A 5,896-nucleotide genomic window follows, 5' to 3' on the forward strand; every position below is an offset into this window, starting at 1 on the left:
TGGTCGACGTGTACAAAGAAGTCTGCCATACAGAAAAAATCCCCCCAGCGCGGCCACTCAAAGGCAAAAGGGGAGGAGGAAACCGGAAGGAATATTGTGAATACCATCGAATTCGAGGGCACTCTACCAACGAGTGCTTCGACTTGAAAAATATCATAGAAAAATTGGCAAGAGAAGGAAAATTAGACCGATTTCTGGCCACCCGAGATGATGACCAAAGAAAAAGGTGGAGAGACGAAGATGATGGACGAGCTGAACAGTCACCTCGAACACCAGAAAGACACGTCCACATGATACACGGCGGATTCGCAGGGGGTGGGATCTCCAAATCGTCCCGAAAGAGATATCTCAAAGAAGTATATCATGTTGAGGGAAAGGAGGAAGCACCCGACATCCCGGCGATAACATTTACTAAAGAGGACGCATCCGGCATCATCTCGGGACACGACGATCCCATGGTCATCACTATTATACTGGCAAATGCCAATCTACACCGCACACTAGTAGACCAAGGGAGTTCTGCCGACATCTTATTCAAAACAGCCTTCGACAAGCTCGGATTAGACGAAAAGGAATTAGAGCATATCCGAACAATCTGTTTGGACTAGGAGACACTCCGATACAACCGTTGGGATACGTATCGCTACACACTACTTCTAAAAAGGGAACCAATCTAGACCCTCAAAATATACTACATTGTGGTCGACGTAAGTTAGGCCTACAATGCTCTCATAGGTCGGACAACACTCAATCAACTCGGCGCAATAGTCTCAACTCCGCATCTATGCATGAAATTCCCAACTACAGAGGGGATAGCCACGATAAAAGCAGATCAAAAGATGGCACGTCGCTGTTATAACGAGAGCTTAAACCTCAAAGGTAGAGGAGAAGAGTTTCATACCGTTGAGCTTGGCAGAGCTCAGCGTCGAGAAGAACTCCGTCCGCACCCGGAAGGTGAGGTAGAGAAGGTTCAGATTGGAGACACTTCGGACAAAACGACTAATATCGGCACGGTCCTAAGAGGAGACTCAAAAGAAATACTGATACAATTCTTACGAGATAATGTCGACCTCTTCGCATGGAAAGCCGCAGACATGCCAGGTATAGACCCTAAGCTAATGTGCCACAAGTTGACGGTCTATCCAGGATCTCGGCCGGTGCAGCAGAAGCAAAGAAAACTCGGACCAGAACGATCCCTAGCTGTGGAAGAACAAGTACAAACATTACTGGAGGCAGAATTCATAAGAGAAGTCAAGTACCCACTATGGCTAGCCAACGTCGTCTTGGTGAAAAAATCAAACGGGAAGTGGCACATGTGTACCGATTACACCGATCTCAACAAAGCCTGCCCAAAAGATCCTTACCCACTCCTAAGTATTGACGCTTTGGTAGATGCTTCCTCCGGATATAGATACCTCTCGTTTATGGACGCCTATTCGGGATACAACCAAACCCCCATGTATCCACCAGATCAAGAAAAGACCTCGTTCTTAACACCAAAGGCGAACTACTGCTACATCGTGATGCCTTTCGGTCTCAAGAACGCGGGAGCTACTTATCAAAGGCTAATGAATAAAGTCTTCTCAGATCACATCGGAAAAATCATGGAAGTCTATGTGGACGACATGTTGATAAAAACACAAAGCGAAGATACATTATTGTCCGACCTGGCTCAAGTGTTTGACACTATAAGGAAGCATAACATGCGACTCAACCCCGCAAAATGCACCTTTGCAGTTGAAGCAGGTAAATTCTTGGGCTTCATGCTCACACAAAGGGGAATTGAAGCAAATCCAGACAAATGTCAAGCTATACTCAACATAAAGAGCCCAACTTGTGTCAAAGAAGTACAACAACTCAACGGGAGACTGGCCGCCCTATCCCGATTCTTAGCAGGAGCTGCGATAAGATCTCTCCCCTTCTATGCTACTTTAAGAAAGGAAAAACAGTTCGAATGGACGACAGAATGTGAGCAAGCTTTCCGAGACTTCAAGGAGTTCTTAGTACGGCCACCTATCCTATCTCGACCACGAGAAGGAGAACCACTCATATTATATCTCGCAGTAGGAAGCCAGGCGATAGCCTCAACACTAGTCAGAGAAGACGAAAATGGGCAACAACCCGTCTACTTCATTAGCAAAGCACTACAGGGATCCGAGCTGAACTACCAGAAAATAGGAAAATTTGCCTATACTCTCATCCTAACATCTCGACGACTCCGCCCGTACTTCCAGGCTCACACCATTAAGGTTAGAACTAACCAGCCCATAAAAGGAATATTGCAGAAAACAGATTTAGCAGGCAGAATTCTACAATGGGCAGTCGAGTTGTCAGAATTCGACCTCCAATATGAAGCTCGGACGGCCATCAAATCACAGTATCTGGCCGACTTCATCGTAGAATTCACAGATACCCTGAAAACTCCCACAGAATTGAATCTCTACGTGGACGGTTCCTCAAATAAAACTGGAAGTGGCGTAGGCGTGATAATAGAAAGCAACCAAGGAACCCAAGTTGAGCTCTCCCTCAAGTTCGGGTTCCCGGCCTCCAATAACCAAGCGGAATATGAAGCATTATTAGCTGGTTTGAAGCTGGCTAAAGAGGTCGGAGCTCAAAAACTCAACATTTACAGTGATTCACAAGTGGTCACATCACAAATAACAGGGAGCTACCAAGCCAAAGACCCCACCATGAAAAAATATTTGGATAAAACCAAGGAACTACTCGGACAAATTGGGGAATATAAGATCTGCCACATACCCCGCGAACAAAATGCCCGAGCTGATGCACTCTCAAAACTAGCTAGCACCAAACCAGGGGGCAACAATAGAAGCCTCATTCAGCAAATGTTGCAAAACCCGTCAATCTCGGAAGAAGAAAAAATCCTGGCCATAATAAGTCAGGACCAAGGATGGATGACCCCCATAATCAACTACCTCAAAGAAGGAACACTCCCCGCAGAAGAAAAGGAGGCAAAGAAGTTAAAAAGGGAGGCACAGTACAATACCATCATAAACAACACTCTATACAAAAGAGGTATCTCAATACTTTTACTAAAATGCGTGCCGACCTCCAACACAAGGGAAGTGCTAGAAGAAATACACGGCGGCATTTGTGGCAATCATCTCAGAGCACGAGCTCCTGCCAAAAAAGTACTCCGGGCGGGATTTTATTGGCCAACTCTACAGAAAGAAGCCACAGAATTTGTAAAGACATGTCCACCATGTCAAAAATATGCCAACTTTCACATCGCCCCGCCAGAGGAGCTCATCAGCGTGATTTCGCCTTGGCCATTTGCAAAATGGGGACTCAATCTTCTCGGCCCCTTCCCACAGGGATCATGACAAGTTAAATTTCTCATAGTGGGAGTAGATTACTTTACAAAGTAGATCGAGGCAGAGCCCCTAGCCAATGCCACCGCTCAAAGAAGCCGGAAATTCTTATATCGAAATATTGTCACAAGGTTCGGGGTTCCATATTCAATAACCACAGACAATGGCACCCAATTCACAGATGCAGGCTTCAGAAAACTAGTAGCCGACTTGAATATAAAGCACCAGTACACCTCCGTCGAACATCCACAGGCCAATGGGCAGGCCGAAGCTGCTAACAAAGTCATATTGGCTGGATTAAAATAGAGATTACAAGATGCAAAGGGAGCCTGGGCAGAAGAGCTCCCACAGGTCCTGTGGGTATATCGAACAGCGCTACATTCCACCACGAAGGAATCCCCCTTCCGATTAGCATACGAAACAGAGGCGATGATTTCAATAGAGATTGAGGAAGGGTCGCTCAGAGTAGTTCACTACAATGAGGAAGCAAACTTCCAACTTCAGAGGGAAGAGCTCGACTTGTTACCCGAAATCCAAGAAAGAGCTCGGATCAGGGAAGAAGCTCTAAAACGCCGAATGGCTTCCAGATATAATCAAAGGGTAGTGCCGAGAAAATCCACAGAAAATGATCTCATCCTAATCCGAAATGATATCGGAACAACTCGACCAGGAGAGGGAAAGCTGGCAGCAAACTGGAAAGGAACCTACCGAATTGTAGAAGTACTTGGAAAGGGCTACTACAGACTGTCTGAACTCGATGGACGAGAGCTTCCCAGGTCATGGCACGCCTGCAACCTCAGAAGGTACTACAGTTAGAAAAGATAAAAGATCTCATCATTGGATGCACTCTTTTTCCTGAAAAGGTTTTTTAATGAGGCATCAAGTTGAGACTCAGACAACCCCATATGTATATATTCGCACTTTTCCTTTAAATAAAATATATTTTTGATATTCTACAAAGATTTCAAGACGCATTAATCTGAAGCATTCATCGTCCGATTATAAAGCAACAGATCGGCAGAAACTGAAAAACAATTTCACTGCACGATCACGATAAAGACAACCGTCCGATAAAGGTGAAAACGCGATTCACCCAAAGGACGATCTAGAGATGACAACCACTTTCTACAAATCGGCAAAGATGAACACAGAATAATGTAAGAAGTTATCGAAAGTGATCCAAAAAAGAACCTGACGAGGTCTTACGGATTGCTAAAATAATAACTTAAAGACTGGCCGACGTCGAGAAGTCGGACCAAGTCAACCCAAGTTATAAGTAAACCTTGGAAAGAGGTCTGGCCAACCCTATTAAAGAGGATTACTTTAACTTAGAAGGTCTCGATGTGACAAAGTCGGCCCAAAATGGAAAGTTATCAAAGTAGTCCCTGAAAGAGATCTGACAAAGATCCAAGAAAGAAGACTACGAATAACTTAAAGGAGACCGATATAACCAAGTCGGACTCCTACCACTTAAAAGTTATCAAAGTAGTCCCTGAAAGAGATCTGACAAAGATCCAAGAAAGAGGACTACAAATAACTTAAAGGATACCGATATAACCAAGTCGGACTCCTACCACTTAAAAGTTATCAAAGTAGTCCCTGAAAGAGATCTGACAAAGATCCAAGAAAGAGGGCTACGAATAACTTAAAGGAGACCGATATAACCAAGTCGGACTCCTACTACTTAAAAGGTATCAAAGCAGTCCCTGAAAGAGATCTGACAAAGATCCAAGAAAGAGGACTACAAATAACTTAAAGGAGACCGATATAACCAAGTCGGACTCCTACAACTAAAAAGTTATAAAAGTAATCCCTGAAAGAGATCGGACAAAGATCCAAGAAAGAGGATTACAAAAATAACTTAAAAAAGGACTGCGAAAACAACTCGGAAGACTAAATTGAAGAAATCGGCTACAAATCGTCAGAAATGCAAGCCAGAGCAAGAACGAACCAAAAAGCAAGTTAGACCTACCTAGTCACAACCTCAAAGGATTCAAGATACAAAGTACAAAGCAATCCAAAAAAGGTTAAGCCGCAAGGTTCCAATATTTGCAGAAAAAGAGATACCAAAGTCAAGCACAAAAAGCGCAATATCATCCACAAGGTTATAACAGCCTCAGAGGCCACCAAAACCTATCTCAAAAAAGCTAAAGCATGCTACCATTTGTTTTTCATAAAAAACAAAAGTTGCTAGGCAATCAATGGGAAAGTGTCAGCAAACTAACAAAACATAAAGAGTTTAAAAAAGCCCACAAGCCGGGCCAACTACATATCCAGAATAAAGATAAAGCTAAGGGTCAGAAGATTTTTTAGCAGCATCAGGCCGAGGAGACGGAGGCCGAGTCTGGAGAGGAATGGCATCTACAGTACTGTCATCCCGATTCAAGATCTGGCAGTCGGGATCAGAAGCGAGAGGACCAACCTCGGCAGGGGCAGCAGAAGTCGACACCTTGGTAGAGGTTACAGGGGGAGGATCGACATCATCCTCATCCTCGTCATCAGGGACAACCTTGCCATCCCTGACAACATTCTCCAAGCTAAAGAGGGTCAAGTCGGCCTCGGGA

The sequence above is a fragment of the Arachis hypogaea genome, chromosome 19, assembly GCF_003086295.3.
Source record: "Arachis hypogaea cultivar Tifrunner chromosome 19, arahy.Tifrunner.gnm2.J5K5, whole genome shotgun sequence".
Classification (NCBI taxonomy): Eukaryota; Viridiplantae; Streptophyta; class Magnoliopsida; order Fabales; family Fabaceae; genus Arachis; species Arachis hypogaea.